Source organism: Rhamphochromis sp. 'chilingali', assembly GCF_963969265.1.
Source record: "Rhamphochromis sp. 'chilingali' genome assembly, chromosome: 22".
Lineage (NCBI taxonomy): Eukaryota > Metazoa > Chordata > Actinopteri > Cichliformes > Cichlidae > Rhamphochromis > Rhamphochromis sp. 'chilingali'.
The window spans coordinates 26,631,538-26,643,537 of record NC_137950.1 but is presented as its reverse complement, the minus strand read 5'-3'; the positions used below and the strand labels follow the sequence as shown (position 1 = coordinate 26,643,537).

General features: G+C 40.2%; 1 protein-coding gene across 2 annotated transcripts in view; it reads right to left on the bottom strand.

Moving 5' to 3' along the window:
- LOC308390554 (rho GTPase-activating protein 44-like) overlaps window positions 1–12,000 on the bottom strand; it is a 99,853-nt gene that overhangs the window by 86,660 nt on the left and 1,193 nt on the right. The window lies entirely within an intron of this gene.

Here is a 12,000-nt window from a genome sequence, read left to right as displayed (position 1 = left end):
ATATCCACTGAGAACTACTGGACTATTCATCAAAGATCACCCTAACTCTTATAAAAGACTTCTGACTATCTGTCTTGGTGAGGTGGACACCTTTTTCTAAATTCTCACCATCTCCCGTATCCACAGAGCCAAAAGATGTTCAGATTAGTCAAGCATCAGCATTATGGAGGGCCTCAGGGGTCCAGCCCACCCAATAAAGACACCTCAGCTACAAGTTACAGCTATTAATGCAATCTGGTAATGAAACACACCCATATTACTGAATTCAGAGCAGCTAATGTTTCTCGCAACTGTTGTCAAAACAAACCGCTGCCATGGTGTGCTGTCATCCTAAGGTGTCAAGTACTGTCACTGTGCCAGAGTCTGACCAAAACACAGAAGGGCCCTTTGGTAGCGTTCACTGACTCACCGACCACGACAATTATTGGACACAAAGAGATACTGGAATATTTTTAAATGCTAAATACTCCACAATGCACCAGCGTTACGGTTTCCACACAAAGATGAATGTGGATGTCTTCATGGCTGTCCATTAGTTATCACCACTGCAGTATTCTCCTTAACGATAAGTATCACCACTCAAAGTCTCCACATCCGCACTGGTACAGGAGAAGAAGAAGTCAAACCCTGAAGCCAGGAAATCGCAGAGTTTTTTTCCAAAGTCAAAAATGTCTCATCTTTTCAAATATGTGAATCTCTGACCTCCTGTTCGTGTCATAAAAGAAACCAACACCATGATTGTACACTCTTGTCTTCAACTAGGGTGCGGCGCCAACGTCAAAACGTGCAGGTAAAGAAATTGAGGGCTGCATAACCCTTTTCCCACACACACATTCATACAAGCACTTTTTTCTAAATCTAAATGTGTGCTCACATTCCAATGACATTTGGTATCATTAACTTTAATTTTAACAAGCGAGGTCATTGTTGTAAAGCAGTGTAAACAGAAATCAGGATCCTCATTCAGTTTTGATGCCTGAACTTAAATTCAGTTTCATTTGTATTGCACGAAATCACAACAAAAGTCACCAAGAGGCACTTTATTTTGAAAGGTAAAGACCCTACAACGATACAGAGAACAGCCCGACAATCGGACCTCCTCCTATGATCAAGCATTTGGCAACAGTGGGAAGGAAAAACTCCCTTTTAAGAGGTAGATCCCTCCTCAAGGAGGTGCAGCCATCTGCTGTAACTGGTTGAGGGATTAATAATGACTAATAATTAAAAGAAATGTATGAACATTTAGAGGGTGAAAAGAAACACAGCAAAGAGACAAGACATGTCATCACTGCCTCACCCTGCGTGTCCTTACGCCCTCGCCGCACTCTACTGCTGAAGGACAGCTTGTGCATTTCTGTGAGGCTCCGACAGATGTGACACAACAGCAGTATCCGACGTTCTGGGAATGAGAACTGCTATGAATAAAGAAAACACCACAGCAGCAGTGTCATCTGCAGTCTTCTCCTATCTGTCACCTCTCAGATATCTAATAAATATCCAAATGAAAACAGCAACTGTTCTCAGTCAAACCTCCCTGAAGGTAAAAAAGATGTAAAACCTCCTCCCTGCTAAGCTATTCGAATAACTAAGCTGGCATCTAAGCAGCATGCTGGTTGATTTCCAAACTTTGTAAATAAGAAAAACAATTTTCTAAATGCCAGCTTGTGTTCAGCAGCAGAAGGAGCAGAGCTGAGGAGGTTGGGCATCTGTTTGTCGGCTCCTCGGTGGCTCAGCAACAACCCAGAGCAGCGTCTCCATCAACACACTCCAGTGATTTCAATAACGCTCCACTGGCAATGACATCTCCCCAAGTAACTCCGTCAAATTCACCCAAGTACCTGGCGTCTCAGAGGAGCATTGACAGACAGGACCAGAGAACGTGTCTGTGGTTCTTTTTTTTAACTCATATTTGAACCTAAAATCTTCACTTTTTTTTAAAATCGCAAGTAATTAAAACTGATACACGATCCAGTTCTGTGAGCTGGAGGAGAATATCTAATCAGCCGTCGTGTCAGACGAGGCTATTTTTGTCAACAGTCCCACCATATCATCTTCTCTCTCTCTCTATGCTAATTACCTTCAGGGCAGAACTGTCAAAGCAACATTTCAGAAGGTGCTGCGCTTTCACAAAGTAAAGTTTAGGCTAGAGGACTGAGGGGCTGCAAAGGATGTCAAACTAACAAGATGGTGAAGACAGAAAGAGACGGGGCAGGCATGGAAATGAGCATGAGAGGCAAGCAGAGGAAAAATACAGTCAAGGTAAGGAAAACCAGGAGGGCTGGGAATGCTTCTGTATCCTGACGTTAACCACCTCTTTATTAATAAAGGTTTAGTTGTGTTGAAGTCAAAGCAAATTTTTCTAAAACTTTAATAATAAAATAATCCTGAAATAGTAATGTTTCAGTTTGAAGCATTTTTGCATTTCATGTAGAGAAATAAAGCATACTACTTAGAATACTGTCTATAAATGACAGCTGTAGCTTCCAGGTTTGAATGTGAATGCAGTTACTCAGCCCCCCCCCCCCCCCCAATAATTCGAAGGGCTCGATTGGTAGTTTCAGGTCACTTTGAACATGCATGCCTTTTGTAAATTTAGTTCATACGCTGTTCGTACGCTTTTTAGCCAATGAGGATGCAGTCCTCGGTTTCACAGTCAGAACCACCACCTCGCTCGTAAGGTAGTGACGGCGAGGACTTTGGTACATAGACTGTCTCAAATAGTTTCACCACGAACGGAGGTGGAGTCATCATGTTAGCCCAGTTAAACAGAACAGATAAAAGAACCATGAGAAAACCGCTAGCCTGGCTCACCTGAGTTTAAAAAATACAGACTCCAGCACTATCACAGTGAGTTACGACCTTACTGACCTAGATAGGCAGCAATAGCGTTAGCTGATAGCTACCCATCTCTACCGTCTTATCTGAAAAAGGTCGCGTTTGGTTTCACAAAACTCAGATGGCCCAATGATGCCAAACTCTTTAAATTGGCAGGCAATTTCAAGGTGGCTACATCCATCTTTTATATAGAGCTGGTATATGGTAGCATCACAGTAAGATAACAGAATCACCCAAACACGCTCCCTGAGCCCCTGAGTTTAAAAATATATATATTAGATAACCACTTTTCCTTAACTAGGTTTTCATCCAAATGTAGATCAATTTTAACTGAATTTTCAGAAAGCTGAAAAAAATAAATGTACATTAGGTTAAAGGTGCTGACAAACCCAGCTGTAAGAGTCTCACCTCACTCCCAAAACAAAACAAAACAAAAAAAATCTGTGCATTTCCCAAACTGCTCCTTTAACTGTGTTCTGTTCCCTCTGCAGTGTCACAGCTGCTACTGTGTCTCACAAATTTGTAAGCACTGTGAAGGTAGCAAAACGGGTCAGTTTCCAACTATTTGTAGGAAGCCCTCATTAATAGACTTTCATCATGATCAGTGAGGAAGACTTGGACAGGTACATGAGCCCACACACACAGATTTTTACGTATATGCACACACACACACACACACACAAATGAGCCCACACATGAGTGTGCACTGGTAGACAGAAATGCCTCTAATGATGCTCATAACAAACCTCTCCGAGTGCCAACACCTCAGAGGAGCCTGGAGAGATGCAGCGCTTCACGCTGTAAACATAATGCCACCCATGTCCGTTCCTCTTTACGCCTTCAGCTCGTAGCTACCATCAGCGCTAACCTTAATTATTTCATTTTGCTTTCAGGTCAGCATATTTCCACTGTACACACTCTGCAAAGCAGCCTGAAAACTTAATTCTGTTCAAATTAAGGGCGATCAATTATCAAATCCAGAGGATGATACAGCTCCGTGTTTGACAAATGGGCTCATTAACTTTCAACTGGATGATCTGGCATGTGAATGGGATGGGAGGGAGGCATTAGCATAATTTATGTTCAGCTCTATGGAGACATTTGTACAAACCCAACATACACATGCAAGATAGGAACGCTCTATTTGCACAAACAACAAAACACAAACTGTAAAACACGTTTTAGAAAGTGGCCAATAAAACACGGAAGTGTACACAGCTGGATTTAGCAGCCACGAGGAATCCTGCAGCCGCTTACAGACACATGGAAGTCCAAATAGACAAATAATCAATTGTTGGGGCTTCACTGAGCTCCTCGCAAGTTTCCCAGACATTGCAAAATAGATCTGACAAGATTCTGTATATTAAGAAACGCAAAACAAGAAGCAAGCCTTTCACTGGCTGATGGCAAAAACATGAACAGAGCACAAAAATTCCAAAACAACTCACAGAGCAAAGGTTTCAATTAAGAAAATTGCCTTAATGCAGCTGTTTTGCTGATTTCGGCGCTAGATAAAATTCTGGAGAACAGACCAACTGTTTGAGGAGAAATGAAACAAAGATGATGGCGGGATGAAGAAATGATACAAAAGCAACAAAAAATAATTATTGAAAATGAAAAAGGACAGCAACGTAAAGACACAGAAAAAACAAAGGTATTCAAGGACACGTGATCCACCGGTTTATTTGCAGGAACAATGTGCTGTATATCTATATATTTATATCTTATACCTGCATCTACCTGCAACAAGTGCACAGATATACATGAATGGATTTTGAATGGATTTATTTCATAAATGCATTTGTTGTGTGTTGCACTGAATTACTATGCAACTATGAAACAGCCTCGTGTGTGTTAACACCACAGGGTGACAGCAGTATTTGCTGAAGCACACTTCATTACAGTCACAGCATGCTGTCTTTAACAGACTCTGCTCATGTGTTGATCATAATTATTGATAGCTTGGTATAATAAGTTGCCTCGTTTGCAGTTGCAATGTTGTCTGCGTCACTGTTTAGATTTCTCAAGGTGTGACAACAACAAAAGTGGCCAGTAGGTGTCCCTGTGGAGAAAACACCTAGGTCACATGAGCATGGCTAACTGATGTTTAGCAAGTGAAACAATCATGTTAAAACCAGATCAGTTAAAATCAGTTTTGTTTATATAATGCTGAAACAGAACAACATTAAGGTTTGTTTTGCTTGTGCAATACTTGTCCGTAAAATAGCATTATCAAAGTATGATGACAGCAAGAGTGGCCAGTAGGTGTCACTGTGGAGACGACTGTCAGATTGTTTTAAAACCTCGATAAAATTCATTTCAGATTTTCACAAAGCTGCTGAGGCACTAACAAGTGATGTAACAGCATGAGGCGGGAACAGGGTGTATTTCTATTTTATATTCTGTTTTATTTTATTGTAACTTCCCCTCATTCAGTTTATAATGGTTTGATCCACTCGTATATCGATTGCTCTGATTTGGTTTGGTCAGTTTTGAAGTATGGAGGCTTGTTTCTCCCACTTGGGAAGAATGTTTTTTTACCATCAACAGGTGGAAATTTCAGGTTAGAGATCTCAAAAAGTTGACCTGGCGATGATTCAATTATGGTTCAAGCTTTACAGTGTTAAATAGAAATTTTGAGATAATAGCCCAAAATTTTTGACTTATGGAAGGCAGAAGATTTTTTTTTGGTTTCGGCTTTTTAAGTAGTATTTTTTGATTTGCAGGCTTATTTGTTTCTTAGAAATATCCCGTTTTTGAATTGCTCTGTACCTGCAGTAACATTACACCTGAACCTGTGTTACAACCTCATAAATATTTTGATTGTGGCTTTGTCTGCAATCGTTAATATAAAAGATCTAGTTTCACACTGATGACAGTGCAGAGATCTAAAACAGACGGGAGTATCAGAGGACAGCACATAGATGAAGGGAGAAGAAAATGACTCGCTTCTTTGATGAATCTCAGCGTCAGGCTGTTCAGCTTCTTGCTCCGACAGATCAAACCGTGTCACGGGCAGCAGCAGAGGTCTGCGAGCCTGTCAGCATCACCACGGGGCGGCACATCGCGCCATCCTCCCTCCTGCCGTCGAATAAAACCTAACAAGCGTGGCCGGGTACTTTCTCAGGTTTCATCAAAGGGAGAACAACAAAGCACAGACATCAACAGCGTGCATGCAGTCCACAGAGAACAACAAGAATCACTGGTCACACAGGTTCACCCATCAATCACAAACTCACTATTGTGTCCTGCAGCTCAGAATATGTCAGGGAAAATAACAATGCATGAAATGAATAACCAAAATAATAAAGGCATTAAGGGCATGCCTGTTTTTTATTTTGGGGTTTTTTTGTGCTGTGAAAGAAACATATAATTTACCTGGGCTGACGGGAGGTGATGGTTTGGGGACAAAAAAATAAATAAAATGGAACAAATACAAACAGCAGTTTCTGAGGTTTGGTGAACTGAAGCCTGAACATTACACAGTGACCAAAGGAAACAATTTCCCTGCCTGTCGATGAAGATTGCGAATCCATTTTTCCACAAGTCTTTAATAGATTTTTTGCGGTTTTTAGTCTTATCTCGCCGTGACATTCTTCAGCCTCCTCTGCAACGCCTCAACTGAATATATTTCTTTTTCTGAATACTATAGGGACAAATGTTTTTACAGAGTGACCCCACAAGGCAAATAACCAGTCGGATTCATTTATCACCGACACAAAAATGTGAATGAGTAGATGAGTTAAAAATACTCTGCAGAAGAAGTGACGGCGCCAAAAGAGGATTAAGCCCATCGCCTTCCTGCCATAACCTCGCTGTGCTCACAGAGAGTCACACATTTTCATTCAGGCACACAGTTTACGCAGCATTACGCAGGATTAATGGTGCAGACTGACTGTTTTAGAGATGATTTTAACTGTGTCTGAACCTCTCTTGACCTATATCCTTAACTGGAGCAATGCAGCAATGTCATCCTGGAGGGAGATGCTTCATTAGTTCGAAGATGCCAGTGTGCCTGTTTCCTGCGGTTTTTTTGGAAGCTGCAAATGCCACTCTAATGCTGAAGACAAGCAGAAAGGAAAAAGATAAACTACATATTCCATACATAAGCTTAAATTGCACTACAAAGCAGATACATACTTAAATAAAATGCAAAGATATATGAATAATACATACAAAACACATTAGCCAAGCTTGTGAGAGGCTCACTGTATTGTGAAGTAAGTCTATAGACACAAAATTGACAAATAAACATGTTAGAAGTAAATTAATACTAATAAATAATACATGGTATGAGCTTAATCTTTCTCGTGGTTACTTATGTTGCACCTTACTGAACTGTAAAGGATGAAAAATTAAATTCAAATGCTTTACGGGGTAAAATATGCATTCATATCCAGACTGAGTACAAACACAAATGAGCGTGCTATGTGTAAACAAAGTCTGGGATCAGATTTCCAGTAAAATGTTAACATAGAGAGACAACAAGGCACTTTCACTTCTGTTTACATGAGGCGGGAAAGACTGAGTTTAGGATTATAGACTCTGCATAAAAGATGGAAGCAGAGAAGTCATTGTGGCAGGGGCTTAAACCTGCATTTTTTTCTGATGGCCAGCAGGGGGAGAAAACAGCTCTCCACTCCCTACTGCCTGAATAAACCCAAAGCAGACACATTGGAGTTTAATCTGGGTTACTGATGGCTTTCTTAGGCAAAAGTTAAGGTCAAATTTGGCCCAAAGAAACCACAAACATGGGCCAAACAATTATTTTGTGGGAAAACCTTCCAGTTGACGTCTCAGTCGCTTCAAGTCCCACTGCGTACAAAATGTTTGCTTTATAAATGATGGTCACTACTGCAGCTAAACGAAGATTAAAGCAGAGAATGCAAGCCTACCGTGTAACTAACAGTACCCCCAGTTTCACAGTGACATCCAGCCCTGCTCATGACACCAAGAAAAGCTTGTAGCCTCAAAGTAGCAGTTTTCACTTACTCAGAACCAAACATCTTTTCTAATTGGAGGTAGCTTATCTGTCATTTGTTGTGTCTGCACTGCAGGAACTGGGGCCTGTTGTAGTTCTTACAAATCTGTATTCGGGGTGTTAAGCAGCTCCTGCTATTGAGTAGGTCATAATAGCGTCTTGGAGTGACGCGGGTAAACTGTGATTGTTCAAACACACTTGACGCAGCACAAGCAAAAAGCCACCTTCAAAAAATATTAGTGTAAGATTAAGCAAGAGCTCTTTACGTTACGTTATTGAGCCTCTATGCAGCAGAGTAAATACACAACACAATGCAAAAATCTTTGCTAGCTATTCTCCTCAACTTGCTAAACATTCACAACGAAGAGAGAATTATAGCGCTGACTGCATTTCTCCACCAAGGATGAAAAGTCCCTCCATGCATCCACAAAGACATCTGAATCCAAATCAGCCTGCGATATTTTCATGTCAAGAAAATGTCTCCCAATTTCTACATCATTTCAGTGTAATATTTGTCAAAATGGGATTAGAAATGTCCAGATTTTTTTAGCATTTAAACAAGAAAGCTAAACAAAAAACAAGCAGGAGCGACATGATAAATGTAGATAAATAAATAGATATGTGACAGTTGACCAGAACTGAGCAGCGTAATCTTCATCAACAGACAAAAAACAAACAAACAGATAAATACAACCAATGAAATGAATTACCAACCTCTCGCTGGCTATGATTGCGCTTCAGATTTCTTATGCAGCATTCCATTTGAAGTCGGAATTGGAATTTCCAAAGTTGGAGCTGCCCAACTAACCCTGATTTAACAATCCCATGTGGCGGCAGATAAAACTGAGAAACTAAATAAGCCATAAGCAACGCACTGACCAGGCTCTATCCATGAACGTGCTGCAAAAAAACAAGCACTGCTCTGTATTTCTGGCGATGCATTGATGGCTCTACCTTACTAATTAGCAAAAAAAAAAATGCAACTTTACTACTGGAGTGCACTGACCTTGGGAGTGACATCACTCCCAGCTCCATTGGAACGCAGTATTATCAGCAATGCCAATGCAAACAGAAAACAAAGCTTTGAATTATTTATTACCTCTGCAGTTTGTACTCACCCCCAGCTGGTCCCCAGAACTTCTAAAACCAGCGTAACTGCTGTTGTATATTGATTGTTGAATACTGAATTGTTTCAAATGGAGTTAAACTGAATATTAAAGGATCTGGAAAGCAGTATTGGTCATACTTTCCCTTCCTAACTGTCTTTTTACTTTCTCTTAGTTAGTTTCGGAAGCTCATACCTGGTTACGAATGCTAACAAGATGTTATTTAGACCCTCAAGCAGCATGTGAAAAAAGCTGGCCTCAAATCTGCAATTTCACAGCTGAAGAATGTAAAAAAATGACTTGTCAACATTAGTGCACGTTTAGGGGATTTTAGAAGCACTAATTGTGAAATGATAATTATGAAGCGGACAAATTGTCCGTGTAGTTTATGGTCACTGAGGTCAGCAGCAGCTGATGTCTGCAGCCGTCAACACAAACCGGGTGATGCAGGCTGCCAAGGTCAAGGAGAAGATCTCAGCAATTACCTGTGTGGCCAGCCGTCGGGCAGCGTGTTGAGTCTCTACCCTCTAAATATGACTAATTGCCCCTGCTGTTCTGCTTCTTATGATACAGGTTAGAACTCATTACCAGGATGTTCCGCCTCACTGGGCTCTAGAGAAGAAGAAGAAGGGGAAATAAACAAGCAACTAACCTACCACACAGGCCTTTTTGTGTCTGTAATACTTACCAATAATTGTTTGGTTTTATTTGGTGAAGTGCATTAAAGCTTTTGTCCCCTCAGGCCCAAGTAGGGCATAATTCCCGTAATTTTTTCGTAATGGGAAAATGTTCTCCGGGGATTTCTGATACCTCTACCAAGCTCACTTTGCTTGGCATTAGCTGCAGTAATACCTTTTTCATTGATTTGTATCAGCGCCTCTGCCTGCACTCTGCGTGTAGCCGAGTAAGATGCTGCATAAAAACGTTTTAGCCTCCAAAAGTAAATTGAGGATGCTCATAACAATTTGCCTTAAACCGGCTGCAGCTTAGTGCAGTTTTTCAAGGCACGTAGCACTTGGTCCCAGAATCTAGGGGAACTTTTTGTAAGTTTATAGGGATTTAAGTTTTTCTTCATGAAATCATTTATGATCAGGTGGTTTGGGGCAGATTTCAGATCTCTGGTGTCTTCTGTCACTTTAGGGAACCTCAGACTCACTGCATGATGCTAAGCTGGGGATTCTGGTTTTAGACAACTTTCAGGCTCTACTGGTTTTGGACTGAATAAGGAGCTGGGTTGAAGACTGATTTTGAGGTTAATCTCGGTCATCATTGGTGGCTGGTTTGGACCTGTTTTGGCTTTGGTTAATTTTGGACTTGGTTTTAGAAGGTCTCTTCACGTAACCCTGTAATATTCAGATCTGGTTTCTGTGGGGAAAAACTCATCTGCTGGGGGACTGTATATTTTGGTACTCTGCACTGCTAGAGAAGAAATTTAGGATGATGAGACAAATGTATTACTGTATAATCTGAAGTACTAATCTACTGTAAAAGTTTTGCATGCCATGAAACCTTGTCTGCATGCCAGCACTGTCAGTTAGTGCTGTCAGCCAAGCAAAACAAACAGGTTTTACAGTACTTACATCACCTCAGCAGTGCATACCATAATGCTTTATAATAAACCTGGTGGAGCTGCAGTTAACAACAGGCTACAAATCACTCCATGTCCTTATTAGACAGGTCCTGTTTGCATATACGACAGTCTTTCTGTTGTAAGGTTATGTAATAATTTTAATGGGCTAAACAACACGTCAGAACACAAGACAAACTGCCAAGGGTGCAGTATTAACATATGACATTTATTTTCAGTTCAGCTATGGGTGTGGTGGGAAAACAGAAGCAGAGACAAAGTCTTCACAACACCTATTTACAGAAAAGCTTTAGCTACACCTATCTTAACTGGAATTTAAATATGATTCCTTCCTCTCTAGGCTTGGCCCAAAGGCTTAAAGAGGCTACGACACCCGTGTCCTCCTACATGGATCAAATAGCACTTTACACTTGATTGAGGAAGCATATTGAGCATGTTTTCAAACAATGAAAGCTAAAATGAGCTATATACTTTCAACAAGACTCAATCTTGACTGAGAGCTTAACAAACTCCAGAGTTATCTGCAGCATCAGGCCTGGCAGGAAGAAAACAGATGCACTGATAACAAATAAATCACATAAACCTAAACACATTAATCCTAAGTATTTTCACATTTGCGTACTATCTGATGCAAATTTGTGCAGTCAGGATTTACTATGGATTAATCACTTCTGCATTCTTCCACTGGGTTTGAATGGTGAGGCACTTCCAGGATTAAAAAAAAAAAAAAGCTCTTCCTGAAGCTTGACACCAAAACACTGAAAAGTAATTTAGACAATAGGGACCTACTCTGGGATTTCACCATGAATTGGATATATAGGTGAAAAAGGTGGAGTTACAAGTTATAAGCTTTTGCACAAAAAGGCCAACCTGCCCCACCTCAACAAGGACAAAAAATAGAAATGGAGCAAACACTTGAACTCTGAAAGACTCAAATGTTGTTTGAGATATTAATCAAAGACGAAACAGCAAGAAATTTTCCCAATTTCTAATGATTTCTCCCGTTCTTAACTGAAATATGCCATTTAAAAGCAATAATTAGCCAAAAAAAATTCCAATACAGTTAGTGAAAATACTGTATTTTACACACCTGTTACAGACACTTGTAAAGTAACATATACAAAAGGTTCTATAATCATGTATTAACTTAGTTACTGAGTTGTATTAGTATTGGAGTTCCTCAGGGCTCAATATTTGGTCCTCTTTTTTATTTTTATTTTTTTTTAGCATCGATATGTTTCATTAGACCAAACTACGTAAAACAGTCCCACTTTGACTACAAACCCTCGGGTTCTGTTTCCAATCTTTATGGTAAGCTAAATGACCTGTTTTTGTTTTATCAGCTGTTTTGGAACCATTATATTGTATTCAGGAACTTTTCAAGATGCCAAATCTTTCTTAACTCGTGAAAACACAGATGATGAACTCGATTTCAGGATACTGCAAGACAAAACAACATAATGCAAGACTGAAGAAAATGTAAGGTGAAT